General features: G+C 36.1%; 1 protein-coding gene across 2 annotated transcripts in view; it reads right to left on the reverse strand.

Moving 5' to 3' along the window:
• Window positions 1-20,054, reverse strand: part of FTO (FTO, alpha-ketoglutarate dependent dioxygenase) — a 223,101-nt gene that overhangs the window by 194,884 nt on the left and 8,163 nt on the right. The window lies entirely within an intron of this gene.

Consider the following 20,054-nt stretch of genomic DNA (forward strand, 5'->3'; position numbering starts at 1 on the left):
CTTATCCTGCGATTCCCATCTGAACTAGAAGTGACAAAGGTCTGATGGTCTCCATGCAGAGCTGAACTTCCATAAGACAAATGCATTGAACTACTATTTGTTGAACTAATTCTTTACATAAGAATTCCACTAGATTTTTACCTAGGCGTTAAACTGAAAAAAAGACTGTGGTTACCTAATAGTTTTGTGAACCATAACTCTATCAACTCCTGCATTTGGAAAGAACCAACAAGGACGCCTACCGACAGCACTCATTCAAGGACCCCTTGTTTTTATTTCTATCAGAACAATTTTGCAACATACTCTTTTCCAGCTAAAAAAGCACAAAAAAAACATTAACTGTTTAACTCAGACTTCCCATCTGTATTTTCATATCAAGTAGAGTAACTTTCTGAACATCATGACAGCAGAAAGATCACCTTTAAAGTGCATATGGAGAATTGCTGCTCTAGAACAAAGTACAGAGGTCTGTACCAAATTTCATGGAGCACTGGCACAGGCCCCTAAAGCAATCTATTAGGAAAAGACACTGTACTCTAATTTCTGTAGTTCCTCGTTCCATTTCTTTTTTTTGTTCTTTAACTCGACAAGTTAACTGTTCTGTGCTTACAAGTTTTCAATAGCCTATTACAAAAAGACTCAGATTTGTTTGCTTTACACAACACGGGGATTAAAAAGGAGTTAATATATATATATTCAGAACTATTGTGCAGAAAATAGCTGTGTTGTACAGGGCTTAGGCTGTGACCCGCTTAACTTTATTCATAGAATGCACAATCCATCACGTACAAAAACACAGAAGAAAATGTGAGGTGTTAGTAAGTACCACTGTTAGTGAGAAATTCTGCTAATTATTACACCAAATAAGCATAGTCAACAGGCCAGAGCTGTGAGAGGGCATGTTTCAGGGCATTAAATGGTTGCCTTGGATGGAGATGAATATATTACACTATGCCCTTTAACAATAAAACAATTTCCCCGACACTCACAAATCCAGGCAGCTCCAGCAGGCAGATGAGGAGCTCGACTGTTCTTGGCATAGAGCGATGTTCCAGTGCCACCTAGTGACGTGCACTTCACTGTCTCGCAAGATTTATAGTGCAGGAAAAGTTCAAAAGCTAATTCAGCTCGAGTGCAGAGTCCACATAGTACAGAGGAGAAGCCTCACCCTTTGCCAAGAGCAGACAGACAGAGCGAGGTCACGGTGGGACAGACTCCTCCTCTTGCTTTAAAACTAAACCCCTAAAAACTCAAGCAGCTGAGAAAGTGTTACATACAGGTTTCTTACAGCCTGCTCTTACGGTCCTAAACCAGGGAAAAGCCTTGCAGGGAAGGACCAAATCAGCATACTTTAAAGCCTATACTATGCACTGGAAGCTTCAGGTAGCTTGGGTAGTTTATGAAATTGATTTTAGGAAAATATTTCATCAACTAATATTTTAAATCCCTCCTCCCCCAGTTTAAAAGGGACTTTATCATTATTATTATTTTCATTTGGAGTGCTTTCACTGCTTAATAAAGTGCTCTAGAGGCTGCAAACTTAGTACATTCTTCCATTCCTTGTTTGCATATTGACACTTTCTATACGTCCGCCACCACACTTATTATCACTACAATGGAGTTTACAGCCGTTCCACATCTCCATTACTCTGTTTCTCCTCTGCTGATCAGTACTGTAGTTCAACATTTAAGTTCATGCAAACAAACTAAACTTTGCAGTGCAATCTAGCTAGTGAAAAGCCGTGAAGAGGTTGAAATATATTTTATAATGAATACAAATTAATGCATGCATAAAATACAAGCACAATTATCTACCAATAAAAAATTTGCATATTTAGATCAAGTTGAAAGCATAGACTGCAAAAAATGGTGCTAATACAATCCCTGTCATGAGTATCTGCATTTTTATTTCACAAAATTTTTACAGGAAAAGTCAAGAAAAAATCTTTATGTTCACTAGACATTTAGCACAAAACATCATTTATTTATGAACACTTTACATATAAATGAATAAATTTAAAATTCTGCATCTGAACCTCACATCTATCATCATGAAATGAATAGCAACATATTAAAACTTTATAGTAGTAATTTCAGTAGAAAACCACCCTCAACAAAGCTGCTTCCTATTACTGGCATTAAGCTTCCACTTCAAGTGCCTCATGACTCTAAATTTCATGTGCGTAGCTTCATTAAGCTAAAAGAAAATAATACATTTTAGGGTACTTTTGGAACTGCATACTACAGAACAAGGAAAAAAAAAATCTGGAAAAAAAAATCCCCCACCAGGCACTTATTGTTATAGGAGGACAGTAAATATGCCTGTTCTGATTGAAATACAACCTCTATCACCACCTTTAAAGATAGATGCTTAGAGACTAGTATAAAAATCATTTCTCCAAATTCTGAAGCCACAAGGAGTATGAGGGGGGAAAATTAAAGGGAGGACTAAAAACCCCTTAGAAATCCAACTGGGAAAGACTTCACCCAGTGAGTGGGCAGCACACACTGTAACTAAGTTTGGAAACCTTTACTGTAAACGTGCTTTCAGTGTTTTAATCCATACCTCGCCTTAGGACCTAAACTGCTGCCACAAGAATTAATACTGCCCCTACTTTAAACAGCGGATGAAAAAGTAAGATAAAAAAGTAAGATAATCTTATTCCTTACATGTCATACAGGATTCTACTCATGACTTCCCAGATTCTTTCAAGTTGGAAAAGTAAAGTACTTGTACTTTCTGGATTACTTTCACTCCTGTGACACCTTGGAAAGCTTGAATGAGCAGACTGGAGGAAAGGTGTGCTGATGAAAGCCATGAAAAATGGTGAAACAGGTAAGGAATTGTAGAGCCCACAAGAGAAAGGAGGCAGCATTAACAGCAAAAACCAACTGTAACACCCTACTTACCATAACAACGAACAAAAAAGTCCAAAGTTTGATGATCACTGAATTGTTATTGTCCAAGCTTTTAAAACCCAGTCATATTTTATTGCTTTTGCAAGAATACTTCACTTTATCTACCAGAAGCTTTGTTAGAAAGTGTTAAACTAGAGTAACTCTGATCAGCATGTTAGAAGTTTTGATCCAAAAGGTCCCAAACTACAAGCTGCCTTGAAAAATAGATGTAGATCATCTACTCCAAAACAGGTACTTTTTCCTAAGGATCCTGAGATGCATAGCCCTCTGACAGTCAGGGGCATGCTACTGTACCAGATTCCAGCTGCAATCTTAAATTTAAATGCTGCATAAATTCCAATTCTTGACATCCAAGAAGCAAACAAGGAATATGGATCAAGTTTTAGACAGTGGAATAAGCCCACTTGGGCTTATCTTCAGTGCAGTCCCTGATCAAAACGTCTCAGCTCACATGCACTAGCATCAAGTTATCAACATTCTAGCTCTGTAGTCCACATCAGTTTTCCAGCCACAGAGGAATGCTTCTCAGAACAGCTATCACCTGCAAAACTTCTTCCCTCGAAGTAAAACTCATCCAAAAAGAGAACACATCACAGTAAATTCCTGTCACGTTCCTTTTGCAAAACATATCATTCACATATTTGCAGGAATATAACATTTTCATCTGCAGCATACCAGCCCTTTCCTCCACAGCATTAAGATTCTTTCCTTAAAAGCTGCAGAAATGTATTTGCCCTTATATCTCAAGAAATGCTTGACTGACCAAAGCTCAAATTGGTCATATGCCTTAGATATTCCACATTCATAACTATTCATATTCTCAAATGATGTTGAGTGGCTACCCAGGCCAAAGCCACCTTTAAAAAAAGGAATTGTTAAGCATCAAAGGAAAAAGAAAGTTTCCAGTGTCTTCTTCCAGTGCATTATCTTTGCCATAAAATATTAGAACAAAACAAAAAACAACCTCACTGATGATTTAAAGCAATGATTTCTAAAACTGTTGTCTATGTTCTCTTTAGCTGTTACAGGAAAATGAAGATATGAAAAACTGGCTTGATAGTACTCAGTTTTACTTCATTTTCAATATTAATTTGCTTTAATTACATGACATGACAGATCATCAAATGCAAACAGGTCCATCAAAGTAATACAAGCTTTGTAGAGTATTTTAAAAAATTCAATTTACTATCACCATTGTTTTATTTCTTTCCTATAACTGAAAGCTATTTGGAATGCATTAATAAGGATAAAAACTTCTAATAAAATTCATCTGCTCCTCAGCATAAAAATTAACTTGTTATCCTATGCTTCTAATGAAGTAATTTCCTTTTAAAATTATGTGGAAAGTCAAGCATGACCTATTTTAACAAGTGCAGTGCAAGCAATACCAACTGTTCTACAATCAAAATTTGCAGGTTCCCCCAAAAACCAAAACAAGGGCACATAAACAAGTATCCTGCACTTCAAGGACTCTGGAATCAATAAAATGGATTTACTCCTATGAAACTGCTCAGCAGTGGAGAGGGCAGGAAGGCTTCTTGCTTTCATCAACTCCTTCAGGCATAGCCACAGTACAACTTTCTTCTGGACACAGTTCTCCAGACAGTTCCTATCCTAGAAAATCCAACAATAAACTGAGGCAAAGCAAAGCAGAGTGGTTCTGGACATCTAGTAACAGGCCAAAATGTACTTGGGTTAATATTAAGCATTTAACTTTTATCCAGTTATTAATTCTTATTCCTGACCTTCATAATTGTTTTTCCATAAGAGTAGATATGGAGTGATATCAACACCCGGAGATTATCCTGATGACGTCTTGAAAACTGTCTTGTATGACAGTCGATTATACGGCGTGTATTACAGAGAAACACTGCTAGTTATTAACAGAAAGTTGTCCTATAGAAAGGTATACTATATCACACTGGGGTTTATCCACCTTACTGCAGAGACAGTCTCTTTTCTGCTGTCAAGATGCTTTTGCTATATGTAAATATTTAATGTTATTACCATCATTCACTCAGTGCTCACATTGTCTGTTCAAGCATCTATTACTGTCTGCTAGATACACTTGAGGATAACACTTATTCATGTCTACTGTTCAGTCACATGCAGGCCCTACTTCTCAAAGATTCTTCTAAGTTCCATAATTTATTAAACACTGCACAAAGGCCTGTATCGTTTGCAGCATTTTATTTGTGAGAGTGTAAACACTGAGAGCATGGAAGAAGCTACAGCAGCCTATGCAATGCCAAGACTGTACTTTTACCCAGGGTTCTGTAACCAATTTAAATCACAGAAACAAATTTTACATTTCCTGAACTCCCAGGTAAGAACTACAGATCTTAACAGAGAGATACCTAGTGCATTTTGGTTAACAGAATTCTCTGAAAGGAAATCAAAATAAGCATCAGCCATCGGTTTTACACGTAGTTGTAGCTGCATGCATTACAGATCTTTTATATTTACCTAAACTCATAGTCCTGCATATAACAGATGCATCACATATGTAATAGAAGATTTTATCATCGATTTTACCCCTTGATACAGCTTCCAATAAAATACCTTAGAAATCACTTTTCCAAAACACTGAAGTCCTGTTAAGACAGACACGAAAAATCATCAAAAGGCTTGGCTAGGACTAAACAGGTCTCTTCAAATCAATCAGTGTTTCTGTCTAACAGAAATCTGAATAAGAAATGTATAAAATGAAGCCCAGTATTTCATAAGGTACAGCCTCATTTCACCTGCATGCAGAACGTCAGTACAGGGTTTTCAAGGTGTTGAAGGCTGGTCTGTTTGTTGAGTCTTTGAAGACATGAGCAGAAGCACCAAGGGAGTGAGAGCTTACAAAAGCCTCATTCAAAAGAACAAAAGAGAAGCCTTTAACAAGAAGATATTTGAAATATAAGACTAGCATGAATTTTTAAGGAGTATGTTACTTTGAAATAAAAGAAAAATAATTAGCTGCATGAAAAAGTCTCTCTAATGGTTTGAAACAGAAGTTTGTTTCAAATCTCAGTTTTAGTTTAGACAAAATATTTTTAATCTCATTTTTGTTTGTTTGTTTGTTTGTTTTATTTTGTTAGGAAACAGTAAGCATCACGAACAGACCGCCCTAGAAAGCGCAAAACAGTAAAATTATTCCTTCTATCCCAGTGGACCACCATATTCTATGAACATATGACAACATCTAACTGTTCATCAGTGAGGCTAGAAGGAAATGAGAACGTTAAATTCAAAAGATCTGCCTTTCAGTTAACATTCTTAATGTAAATTAGGGTTAAATGTGAATAAAATTAATATTTAATCACTTGAAAAACTTCTTTTCCTTTCTTCTCTTTAAACACTAAAACTTAATTATAAAATAATGTAAAACAAGTGTAAATTTAAAAGAATCGTTTTGAAGATTTGCATTAATAGTTCAAGACCTATTGACACAGATAAAAAGAAGGGGAATCGCAACATTATGTTGCTTTAAAGCAATGTCTGATTCTATTCCTTGCCAAGAGACAGCAGGAGCCCAAAGACACGGGGGAGTGCTGTGGTAGGGAAGAAGGGAAAGAGCAGGATGGAGCAGCACTGCAGGAGGACAGCACAGCAGGGCTGGGCTCAGGTAAAAAGTCAGGAGTGGGGAGTGTTGGGGAGAAGAAACCCAGTGTTCAAATTGCTAGAACAGGGCCTCAGTGTATCGCTTCACATGTCACCATGGAATAAAAAGTTCATCCATATAGGGGCATGATCCAATATTAAATTATGATGCAGGATGATACACAGAAAATATTGCAAAATCAGGGAAAAAAGTTTCTGACATCAACACAATACCTCTCCAAAGTCTTTCAGCTCTTTTGCTGCTGCCCTCCTAAACTTTCATTCTGAAATCCCACACAAGGTGAATCCTATGTGCCTTATGGTTTTGCACCCAGTCTACACTTTCCATCAGTTACCATGCTGTCCTATGGGAAAGCTAACAATTCTAGCACAGAATTTTCTACAAGGTTAAAAACAACACACAAAACCTCAGAGTTTGATAATCTGTATCTCCAGGCAAGGCAATTTGGCTGCAAAGAACTGAAGGGACTCACTTTGCCATTCTTCTCTATGCAAACTTTGAACTAAACCCAGGTTAAAAGTTACTTCCACAAAGAGTAATGAAATTCAAAGTCTCAGATGTGTTTCCCATTCCTTTCTCAAACATAACTTAAACAATTTGTCCCTTGCAAACAACGTACATAACTGAAAGACAAGAGTGAGCTTTCATGGCAAGCATCAGTCCCACAGGGTATGTATTTGAATGCTGAAACCCCAAAGCCAAGAACTGCTTTCAAATCAGCTTTTGACTACTCTGAGTTGAAAACTTTACCTTCCTCTCTTACACCCTGAAACCTGTATCTGCTAAACTTCTTTTGACTAGAATTCTCTTGAAGTTTTAACCTGCTTCAAAAAACTTTGGCTTCTATGAGGAGGTGCATGTTTCATAAAAATCGGTTATGTAAGTAACACAGTGAATTCTAATATTAACACCATTCAACAAAAATCAAGCAGGATCATTTTTTAAAGCATATCACTCTCAAAAGCTCAGTGAACACACCACTAATAGACACCATTGCTCAACCTCATGAACATAATGCAATTTTTCATTCTAAAGGAAAACTCCAAACCAGTTGAGTATTATGGTTAACCTTTACAAATACAGACACATTCAGCTGTACTGAGAAGCATATTTCTCCCTTGAATAAGTGCAGGTGGTCATTTCATTTCTGTCCTGCTCAAGTCAAAGATAAGGTAGATACATAAATATAGATTTGCTTCTAGCAAACAGCACCAAAATAAGAAAAAGGAAATTGATTACCTGTAAAATATTTTCCTCAGTACAAAAAACCCAACATCCCACCAAAATTATAAAGGTTTATTAGACTTGACCATCACAGTGCTGGTAATTTGTTAAATCTCTTTTCCCAGCTATTTAACTTCTGCTAATTGAATTTCAAATAAAAGAAAGTGGTCTTGTTTCCTCTCAAATAATGCTTTCTTGTCCCCTGTTTACATGGACTTTGGTGACTATCCTCTACCAGACAACATTTTAAAACCTGAATCCCAGACAGGACAACTCTCATTAAAAATATGACCTTTCACCTTCTATGAAGCCCTGCTAACATAAATTACATTTTGTTGTAGCCCAAAGGTGTTAGAGATGAGAGCAGGATAAACAAGGTATAATACAAAAGCCAGTTGGGTCAGTCTTTCATTACAGCCCTTTCAAAAGTTATTAATCTCGTTTGTACTCAGTAGACTGAAAATAACTAATTCTGCTAACCTATATTGTACTCAAAAGTAGCAATAAGGACAGGTCATGCAAGATGCAAACAATTCTTGGTTCTCATAAAATCACTTCAAATGGTATAAGGTGAACGTCATGGCACGTTCCTTCAAATCTCACTGACAGGAGGAATCTCAACAATATCAATTGTACATTATTTTATATCACAGCAGCTGCATTTGGCCATAACATACTACAAAGAATAGTTATGAATTAATCATGGTAAATTCAAAGCAACTATAAAGTAGTTCTTCAGGTTTCAAAATGTGAATAGAGAAAATGCTATTTTTCAAGCCCATCTTAATTTGTCTCTCAAATCAGGGTCCACATTTAAAAAAATTTAAAAGATAATAAAAGAACCTTACTTACGTTCAGTCTACTTAAAGTCTTATTGCTTTCTGACGTACAAGAATTAACACTGACCTTTAGCACATTCAGAAAGATTCTCCTATTGGTAGCGAACAGGAAGATACTGGAAACCACAAATTACTAGACAGCAACTTAGTGAAAAAACAAAACTAACCAAACTAATCCAAAAACTTGGTAAGCCGATGATAGTTACAAGTACTGTCTGGAGAACAGATAAGTTACTTCAAATATGCATGTTAAGAAAAGCCTGCTGACAACAATCAGGCTACTAACAGGCTGGTGATGAACCAGATACACAAAAAATAGTATTTCCCTACATTAAATGTTTCCTAAAAAAATATTCTACTGAGCACAAGTCATGTTTACATGGTTTCAGAATGAATTTAAAAACTGTCCAAGAGTTCTGCCAACTAACAGTAATCTCGTGCTTATTCATCTAAACTAAGTAGCTAAGTGATAACAAAGAGGAAAAAAAAAAAAAACCTCAGAAATTTTGGTTTGTGCAACATGAGCAAAAATTCTATGCCACATTTAATGCCATCAGCATTTTACACAACTGGGAAAGCCCATGTGCACTGTAAGTAGAACAAGTGAGATTCATATCTCACTTAGAGACTCTAAGAGCCACTGTGAGAAACTTTAGGACTTTTTTTTAATCTACTGGTCAACTGGTAAACCAACTACACACTAAAAATCTTCTACTGAAATCTCTGAAAAGACAACTAAACATTTAATGTACTAACCAGTAGGATATTCTCTTAGAACAGATGTGGAGACAGAAGAACCTTTTACCTAATTTCCACTGCTAATTCTGTAATTTTTCTTTGAATATGATCAAATCAATCAGGCTTATTTCTCCAGTCCTCCATCTTCCTCCAAGGTTTTTCAAGACTTAACCAGCAATAAGCTCTCATATTAATAATTTCAATAAAATATTCATTTTGCTCTTAAATGAGCATATAAACAAAACCAGTCTGTTGTAAAATAATGACATCTGCAGATATAAATAGAAATTACGATATCTGGCTAAATTTGGAGCCAATCAAGGTGAGAAGAATGCCAACCACTTCATCACAGCTAATCACCCCTCAAAAGATATACCTTTAATGATCAAGATAATCAAGATGATGAAAAAAGTAGGTTCAGTGCCCAGCTATACAAATATCAAATAGCTCAGGAATTTGCCCAAGGACAAAGATGGACATATTCCCCCCCCCCATAATAAGTAATGGTCAAGAAAATAAAAATAACTCTTAAAGAATTTAATGGGAGCACAGGAAATTTACACATCTAGCCTCACTCAAGCAGTGTGAAAGGACCCAGAGAAAGGGCCAGTGCTTTGGAAATCTCTCCCTTCCCCCTTCCAAATAAAAGTAGGCATTACTGTATTTCAAAGGACCTGGCACAAGCCACATACAAGCCAGTCCTTAAGAAATACCGTGACAGATTTTAGTAGTAGGCAACAATGATTTTGTCTACCTGCATCCTTCTTTTGGTACTTCATGGCCAATTACAGTAAAAGTTGCTCAACAGGATGAATACATAAGAAAATTCCTGTCATAGAGCAGATGCAAATTTAATTACTTTAAGTTAAACCTTCCATCTTGTCTAGAGGTCCTTCAAAAATGCAACTGTAAACAAGCACTACATTGCAATCAGGTGTCAAGGGCTTATTTGATCTCTCACAAAATATGTCACAAATCACTGGCAGAAAGTGGGTCGAGAGGGAGAACAAAGGAAAAAACTGTCAATGGACTAGGTAGCTCATGTGAGTGTGCCTATTAGTGCACTGGATCTTTCTGCTCCTGTCTAATGCTGTCCATATAAAACCTTCTTAGTTTGACAGTGTTCTGTTATCCTGCATTTGATGTAATTTTTCTGTAGTAAGCAAAAAAAAAAAAAAATCTGTGAAAAGAACTGATAGAGTAACCAGAGAAAACATTGAAGATTATTCTGCTAAAATATCAATTTTATGCCATTCTTCATTTGCGATATGTTACAGAACTTCTAAAAAGCTCTTCATTTTTGAGAAAATAATCGCATAAAAGCTGGGAATAAATTAACTTTACATTGTGATAGATTTATAGACGGTCCCAGTCAAAACATAACTGGTAACACATTCTCTTAAGGAAGAAAATTACAGTATTTTACAACTGGTCAGTTGTAAAGAAAAGCACGTGTATGTGATGCATGCACTTCACCTTTCTCTGAAACATCCAGGTACTTTTGGGGACTAGAGTTAAAATACCAGCCAGCCTCTAGTCCTCTGGTGGTGCTGAAGTGCTGGCAGGACACTGCTCATGAATCCCTGCACCACAATGTAGCTCGGGATGGATGGAGTTTAAATGACAAAGTAATGGTAACGTAAAGAAATTTATGGACACACAGCTATGGGGACGTATCTGTTATGGCAGAAAGACCATGGCATTTATTTAGTAGAAGGACCCCTTAGATGTCGCACATAAATGTATGACAAGTTTTCTGTATGCACTCAGTTAAACAATTTACCACAGAATTAAAACTATAATTAAACAATCCATTAAAATTCAAGACTGAATATGCCAAACAACTCTTCTGAGATCTCTGGAGTTAAACAACAGATGAACTGTGCAGCTTCAGCAACAAAGACTCACTGGGCTTGTCTGCTATAAAGTACAGGTTGGGGGTGCAGGGGGAACTCCCCCAAAATACATTTGGCTAAGGTAGCTGTGCCAGCCAAGGCCAGGGAACAGCTATAGGTGTGTCCTTTTTAAGACCTCCCTGAACCATGAGGCAGTCAGACAACCTTTAGGACACACAAGCCCTTTTTTCAGCATTGTCCAACTTTTTTAACCTTACAAGTTGGTCTCATACATATTACCTTTACCTATCTAACTTGCCTTAACACAGCAAGGAAAATATCAGAATGGCTGTTCTTACATTACATGCCTAAATACTGCTACAGAACTACTACAGAAACTTGAACTTCATTTTCTCTGAGTCAAACATTAACTTCTACATCACCCTTACTGGAGATTTTGCCTAAGTGCGTATTTATTCAGAAAAAAAATAACTAGGAAAAAACCTCACTTGTGTTCATTAATTGTGGCTGGTCTATGTACTGAATCTATGTTACAATGCATTTTCACGAGACCAAAGCACATCCTTATTACCTGTAACACAACGGCCTTTTCAAAAACAGTATCTTGAAGAGTCACCTTAGAGAGGTCCTACTGAATCAGACAAAACAGGCCAAGGAGTTCCTCTTTCATACAGTCAGAATTACCCAAAACTGGGGGGAATATTTTCTTCTTAGGCTCACAAAACCAAGCCTTTCTACACTGATCTAAGCCAGAAGAGCAGATAAATAGGTAGGTATAGGTGTATAAGAGCACAGAAATAGGTAGGAAGGTGACTGCCTACACTGGACGAGGCATTTGCTTCCCATACAGGTGGCTATTTTTCCTGTTTAATCAGAGCTGCATGTCATATTTATCAAACTGGTAAATTTAGTTTAGTTCTGTTTAATATACGTGTCTCTTTTACACTTTCCTGTTACTGAGCAAAGAAACCAAATTGTTAGTTTTCCCACCCAGAGCCCTCTATTAGCAAAATACAACCCTTTAAGAAAGAACTTGAAGAGCTGACACTCTCAATTCTCTCTTATAAATAGGAAATTTTCCTCTCATTAAAAAAAAAAAAAATCAAAAAACTCAGATCCAAAAACCTCCAAACAAAACTCTTTTAAGTCTAATCTATTTTACTCACATATTAGACAACAGAGTAGTTTCAATCACTTTGCTTAGAATTTATTTTTTTAAATCCCTCCAATGACTTTAACACTGCATTTACCAACAAAAATGCACTAGATCTATTTATCTCATTCCAATAAAATTTAAATAGTGCAACACATTATTCATCTATTCATATTATAAACTCTTGTGTACATTAAGTGAATAATATTATTAATACTAATGTGTCTGTAGGCTATTCATAAAATAAATGGTAGACAAAGTAATTCCATCTATTACACATGGAGCTCAATAACAGCTGTAAATGAGAAAATTGCAATAGACATACTGAGTAATAATCAGAACTAAAACGACAACTGTAACAATATATCCATTGTGTAAATGTTCTGATTATAGAAACACAGACTAATCTGTAATTTTTCATCACTGATAAACACTGGTAACCCGCCAGAATTCAGATTATATTTTATCCAGTTACTAAAACACAGCTGCAAAACCTACTTGATTTATTAATTTAATGAGATAGATACAACAAATACTTTGTTTACTATGATATAGAAATAATGTGCAGCATGACATCAAATCACCATACCTGCCTAAAAACTACAGCTAGCAAAATGTACTATACCTTTCCACGTATGTAGCTACAAATATGACATACAGAGTTGTGCCAGCATAATGTCACAAAGCTATACTGGCTTGTCAGTAGAAGTTCTCTAAGCTTCTTGTTAACATTTACAGGCACCACGTGGTCCCAGTTTAGAGCCTGCAAGAGCAACTGCTCATGTCAGAAAAGAGATTGAGGTAATTTTCTAGTTTGAGAGTTTTTGGTGATCTTAGTTAAAAATGTTTTAATTACCTCTAATATTTTAACATTTTTATTACTGTACATGTAATAATGCCTAGAAATTACCTGTAGAAGCACAAAAAACCTATGTGGTATGCTACAAACACAATTAACACTGTAAGGTCAGCTAAGAGAAGCCTGGATCATTTCTGAGAATGAACACAATCAAAGCCCTAGCATTTGGGATATGAGGCACTAAGTCATCTGATACAAAATTGCTGCACTCAAGCACCAGGCATGAGTTTCTGTTAACAACGCTAATTTATTAACACGAAAGGACTCAACGTGGCAAACACCAGGCTTTGTAAAGGCTCCTCAGGAAATTGCCAGCTTCCTTGCATTTTCTGCCTCTTTACCAAGAGTCACACAAACTTGCCAGCAAGAGATGAAGGAGGTTGAGGTGTAGCCCAGCTTCGTGATACCGACCAGATGGGGAAGATGCTGCAATTGGCATAAAGCCCAAGGAGAAAGAAATCTATGGGGACATGGGGAGAGACAAACTTATCTGACAGCAAGACAAGAGCTCTCTCCCAGACACCATCCATGGGGATCCTTCATTCCCCTTTGCTTGTATTGTCACTGCATATGCACAGGATGACTGAATATATTATGCCTGGGAATTAATCATGCCACTGGCACTGTCAAGAAGTCACTGAGCTTTTATTATGCATGCAAAGTTCTGCCATTTTGCACACGCAGATAAAATTTGGAATTCTCAAACAAAGAATTCCAAAACAAAATTAGAAAGCAGAGATTAGGCCCAGGGTCACAATAGCAGAGAGGATTGCACATGCAAAGGAGATTTTCTGAGCATAAGTAAAGAGATGCTAACCAGTCCACACTTTTTCAGCCAGGTACCTCTCTAAAGGACTCAATGGCCAAGTCCCAGCAGTTACTTACTCAAGAGCAGGTCACGTTCTCCCCAGCTATTTGTTTGGATTTTTTTTTCATCATTTTTATTATTCGCAGCTATGTTAACATTCCATGCTTTAAAAATCTTCCATTTCCTTCCTCAATGTCAACTAATTACCCTTGCTCACTACTTGCCATAAAACAAGAATTAGCAGATGCCCAAGTAAAAAACAGTACTTGCCTTAAAAAATTTGATCAGTTTATAGCCATACCAAAGGATGCAAGGTTTAAACTGATATTTCCACATATATTGCTATACTTTCAAGAGTTTAAAATAACCTTTATTTAATTCATCAGCTCATCATAATCAAAATTCCTTCAAGCAGAAGTCAACTTTATACCACTTGATACCATGGCATATCCCCAATTTTGAGGTAACTGGACTTTTGAGGCTAAATTGTCCTAGCATAAATACCATTTCAACAAGTTGAAAAGAATTGTCTGCTTGAAGTCCTTTTTCAGGATGGTCTCACAGCTATATCCTCTTTTCCATGCCTTAGAAAAAATTTCTAAATTAAAGAAAACAAAAACTAAATTATTTAGGCTTCAGAAGAATATAATGTCAGAATTTTCAGGATCTAGTAAGATGCACTTCAGTGATCTGACCTAAATGAGTTAACACTGACTTTCTAAATTTCACCCGATTCTACTCTAAATCAACCCAATATCAATAGATTTCCACCTTTTTCATGAATACTTAAGAGCTTTAGGATATAGTTTAATGAGCTTCATTTGGAAACAGTCAAAATTAGACTGAAGTTAATGGGGTTTACACTTTTTAAGAAAGCCTTCCTTGTCTTTTAAAGAAATGTTTTCAGTTTCTCTCACAAAAATTCACTTATTATTTCCCTCATCATAAAAATGCACATTTTGGGCATAGACTTTAGTTCTTAAAAATTGCAAAAAATATATCAGTTTGGCAATAGGAAGTTAATTCCCCATCCCCTGGAGTCTCACAGTTCTAAAACCAAAACTTTTTTTATTTATTTATGCAAATGAGATACAAGATTACTATCAAAGAACTCACACAAGAAACATCATCTGCATTTCATCACCATCTTGCAAAACATGAAGAAATGCTTAAACCCACTCTATTCTTATATACTGATAAAGAGCACAACAGAAATCTTTCCTTCATCTTTAAGTTCAGTTTCTGATTAGCAGGAAATATGCCTTCCTTTACTTTACAGAATTGAAAAGAAACATTACTAATAACAGTCTGAGATGTTCCAGCCTTGCAATTTACATCACATCTCCAAGTTATATATATTTCATCATGCACAGCATGATGACAGTAAATGACCTAACAACAGGGACTGCTAAAGTAATCATTACAAAACTATAAAAGCTTTGGAATGCTACGGAGAAAAGGTCTTGAATATGACACCAATTATTTCCAGAATACAAGATATATTGTTACTTGTATTAACTAAGAGCATGATTAAGCTCTTGAGGTTGCACTGTGCACAGGTGCATCACAATTTCAAGACACGTCAGCCTTTTGTGTAAAAAAAGGCCCCAGACAAGCAGAAAGCTGGGTTAAATGCAGAACTTGAACTGTGGTGTCTGAAGTGATCAGAAGGAATCTCCTGATATGTCCTGTGATACCAAGGGTTCATACAATAAAGAATCTCTGCATTTCTTCACAACCTTGTTTAGTAGTGTAAACCAGTTTCCTCTTTCTACCCCTGAGTACATTTTATCAGTAGCTAGAAATGTCAAACATTTCTATGGTAAACAGAACTATCCTGGCCTTTTTTCTTTTTCTACACACCACTACTAAAGAAGGTGACAATACAATCTGCCCCAGGCAACTCTATCACCATCCACAGTAGACAGGTCATTTTCCTTTTTATCAAAGAGGGGAGTAGGTCATCACATTTTAGTACATGTTGACACCACTGCTAGTAAAAAGAGATAAGAATTCAGTGCCCTTAAGGTGCTCTATTTTACCTAATACAGATATTTCACAGCTCTTGCACTAAAGCCAGAAGAGAGAGAGATTTGTACCCTGAAAGAATGGACTACAAAGGTCTCAACCTTTGTGACAAGCTGATATTTGTACTGCAGAGAGCACAGGTGACAACAATGCACTTCCCTTAAGGTATCTACCTCTCCTTTATTTTGGGTAATAGGATTTTTTTTTTCCTGTAACACCATAGAGAATCATGGATGTTTAACCTCTCAAGTATGGCTTTTGAACACTAGGAAGTTGAAATAAAAAGCACATGCACACCTTCTGCCATCCTGAGAACAACCTCTGAAGTTTTTTTGATTAAAGTGCTTTTCTTTCAGCCAGGATATTTTCAATTCAGAATACAAAAAAATCACGACACTTAACCACTGTCATCTTTATTCACTGTGTTTTGACTTTCAAATTCTAATACCAAAAGGAAGTTGGAAAGTGCCTTTATGGCAATACTCCTTTTATCCTGTAAGGCGATGGGGAAAAAACACCATCTTTTAATTGTTAATACATTACCATCTGTAGATAAGAACTTATTTTTAATTGAATTTTATGTTAATAAACTGGTTCCTTCACATCCTTTAAATAAATAAAAAATATCTGCAGGACAAGAACAAGAACATCACAAACTCTTAGTTCTTACACTGACGGGACAGTATTCACAAAAGTACTTCCATTTGGAAAAATACAAAGATAGGAAGACACTTGCAATAAAATGCATAATGATGTTCAGCTTCTTCTGCACGTTAATGTAAAATATAACTCCAAAACAGGAAAAAGAGCTTCCTCTGGTTAGAGAAGGAACATGGTTTAAGTGAAAAAATGAATTTGTGCTTGAAGATTCTAAACTTTTTTCCCCCCAGGAACACAACTACAAAACAGTATTATTCACTCCCACTAGAAATTAAACCTTGATTTGTTCAGTGACCGAAAGAAATGAAATGAGAAATAACATTCCTTAGTTTCAGAATAGTCTGGTCAGTTTTTCTATCAATTTTGGTAAATTTTTTTTTAAACTGCAGAAGCCAAGAAAGTAGCTCTGAGTACAGAGACCATATCCACAAACACTGTGGCTCATTATTTAAAAGTTTGTTATTTATCTGCATACTTAAAAACACTTAAATGGTTGCATATATACCCACTTCCAAAATTCAGTCCTTCTTCACCAAAACATACTGTGTAGGTATACATTATTCCAGAAAAGGGAAACACAAATCAAAACTTACTAACTTTGTGACCAGCGCAAATTGAGTGGAAGATCATAGTTTTAACAACTAATAATGGACCACTTCATTTGCCAAAGAACTTTGCCCATTTATGGCACACGCACGTACACACATCTGCACACACAAACACCAACACATGCATTTTATGCTCCAGTTCAGACCAGGCACATGTCAGTGCACTAACAAAGACTAAAGTCAAAAAGCTAGGCTGGTAAACAGCAAGAGCATTTATGATTAAGAGCAAGAAGACCAAACAGATCTCCATGACTCAATGTAGCATTTTAGGTAAGTGCATCTGAACTGCACTCTTGCAATTTACACTGAATTCAGAAAAAAATAAAATCTGCTTCAGAAAATACACTGAGGGCAAAAATATTTTGACAATCTATTTGTTTCTAAGCAATTTAACAATAACCACTACTATGATTCTATTGTTTTTACTATATTAGCATGAAGATGTTTTGAAACTTGAATACAAGTAATTTTACAGCCAGTTTACTTTTCTGCTTTGGATAGAAGTCATTATGAACAAGCTCTAGTGAATCTCTGTTTTTTTAAAGTTGATATTTTTTGATGTCATTTTAATATATCATTTCAACTGCAAAGGATGGGGGGTATTTTGAGAGAAGACAGGTATGTTTGAAATCCAGTAAAATAAATTGCTGTTACAGACAGCTGTTTACCAAGTGACTAGCAAATATTACACTAAAGTGGGATATGACTCTTCCAAGCACGAACCAATTCAAAGTATTTGTTAATATATGATAGACTGTATAAGTTATTTACCTACAAGTTTATATTCACGATTAACCCCGGAGTACAATTTCCATTCATTAAATTAAGTATGAAATTCAACTCCAAATGTCTTTGATTTGACCAGAAGATACAAAGATGTGTGCCTGTTACATATTTCCAATGTTCAGCATTTATTACTCACTGATTGTCAGCCTTACTGACTCTTCATATTGGATTTTGATGCTCTTTTACACGTTGCATTCTGACTCAAGAGAAAAATGACCATTTTATATTGGCTTCGGGTTTTTTATATTTTTCTATGATAAATTCTGTCTTCTCTTCAACTCCTTCAAGAGGAAAAAAAAGTACCTGAAATAAACATTTCAGACATTTTAAGTTTGCACAACTGCTTTACAAATCACACAGCCTGACCTCCTTCTATAATATTACACTACAGCAAGATCCAAAATCACATTCCAGTTTGACAGCTAACCTCAGGCACCACTGGTCGAGTATCTCGCTGCTTACACTGCTGGCTGAAAAGCTGATAGGATACGCAAGACAAGCTGAGAGTTTAACTGGCAGAGTTGCTCAAATCTAAATCGTGCTATTTGAAACTTAGACCACAGGAGACAACAGTTCACTTTTTACCATGGCAGCAGAATCAACCTCTTGGCCCTGTGAAAGTCATATGAATACATTTAAGCACACACAAAAAGTATCTCCCTATATTATGATCAAAGACATATTCAACACACATTTTTTATGCACATTTGATCGTCCTGTTGACAGTCTTGGAAGTTAAGTAATATGGACTGCTGCACATAGGTTTCAAACCTTGATGGAGCCCAATGGCAGGCTACTTTTGACAGCCAAATAATGACAAGCACGTTGCAGGCCAATGCCCGTCATCCATGAACATCTTGGCCTGCTCCAAGCGTTGCGCAGCAACTAAGTGGACGGTCAAAGGTTAAGTTCGAAGAAGACAGCAATGAAGGGCAACTGTCATGCACCACTGAATACTGTGAGGCAGCAAGGAGTGGTTGTCTTCTGAAGAACATGCAAAATGTTCTCATTCTGTCCAGGCAGACACAGATTTGAAGGTCCTAAATGAGACCACTGCCAATTCACGAAGAGCCAAACTGACAGCATGCCATTCAAACTGTTTCCCTCAAATTTGACTTTTCTTTTTTTTTTTTTGTATTATTATTTCAAATCACAAATGCATGCAAAGTATAACATTAAACAGAACTTCCAGCAGTTCTTTTAAGCAAGCCAGATTTGGCAGGGTAGAAAGAGTGAGGGGGAAAGACATGTAAACTTTTTCCCTTCTCATTCTTTTAATATTTAAGAGAAGTCCAGTTATTTCAAAAGAAATTCTTCCATTTTCTTGTAACGGCATTCCTTTATTTCCAAAATTACATGTTGCAACCCTTGTTCTAAATACTGGGGTTTGTTCCAGTATTAAAAAGCAGAATCTGACACCTTATAATTAAGTCTAATGCAATCACCTGGAATTTAAATTCTGCATTTGTATCTTAGTATCACAATAGGAACATATATTAAAGCATGCAAATAAATACTTTGCATCAGTCCCTAGATATTCCAAGCATTTCTGTTATAAATGGTACAATAACAGTATATTCCATTTGTTTAAAAGCACTGTTTTCAGTGGAGTTATGGCTTGAACAGCATGATTAACAATGAAATTGCATTATTTTGCATAAAACATATACATCTTACTTTTAAACCATTTCCAGTAAAGATGTATATTTTTACTTACACATTTAAATTATGTGATCATATTCACGTTTGCCTCTATTAACATATAAAAGACTTCAGGAAAAATAGAAATAGTTTTTTCTATTAGATAAACAGTGATGTCTCTCATCTTTCATATGAATGAATGCTTGACACTAAATTTAATCAGGCTGACAAAGGATCATATGGGTTAGCTCTTTCTGCCCTATTCATGAACAGTCCATCTCCCCTGCACTTACAGGGCCAAATACTGGCCTTTCACAAAACAGAT

The sequence above is a fragment of the Empidonax traillii genome, unplaced genomic scaffold, assembly GCF_003031625.1.
Source record: "Empidonax traillii isolate 1590-97213 ecotype Southwest subspecies unplaced genomic scaffold, ASM303162v1 scaffold49:size1601597, whole genome shotgun sequence".
NCBI classification, from domain to species: Eukaryota; Metazoa; Chordata; class Aves; order Passeriformes; family Tyrannidae; genus Empidonax; species Empidonax traillii.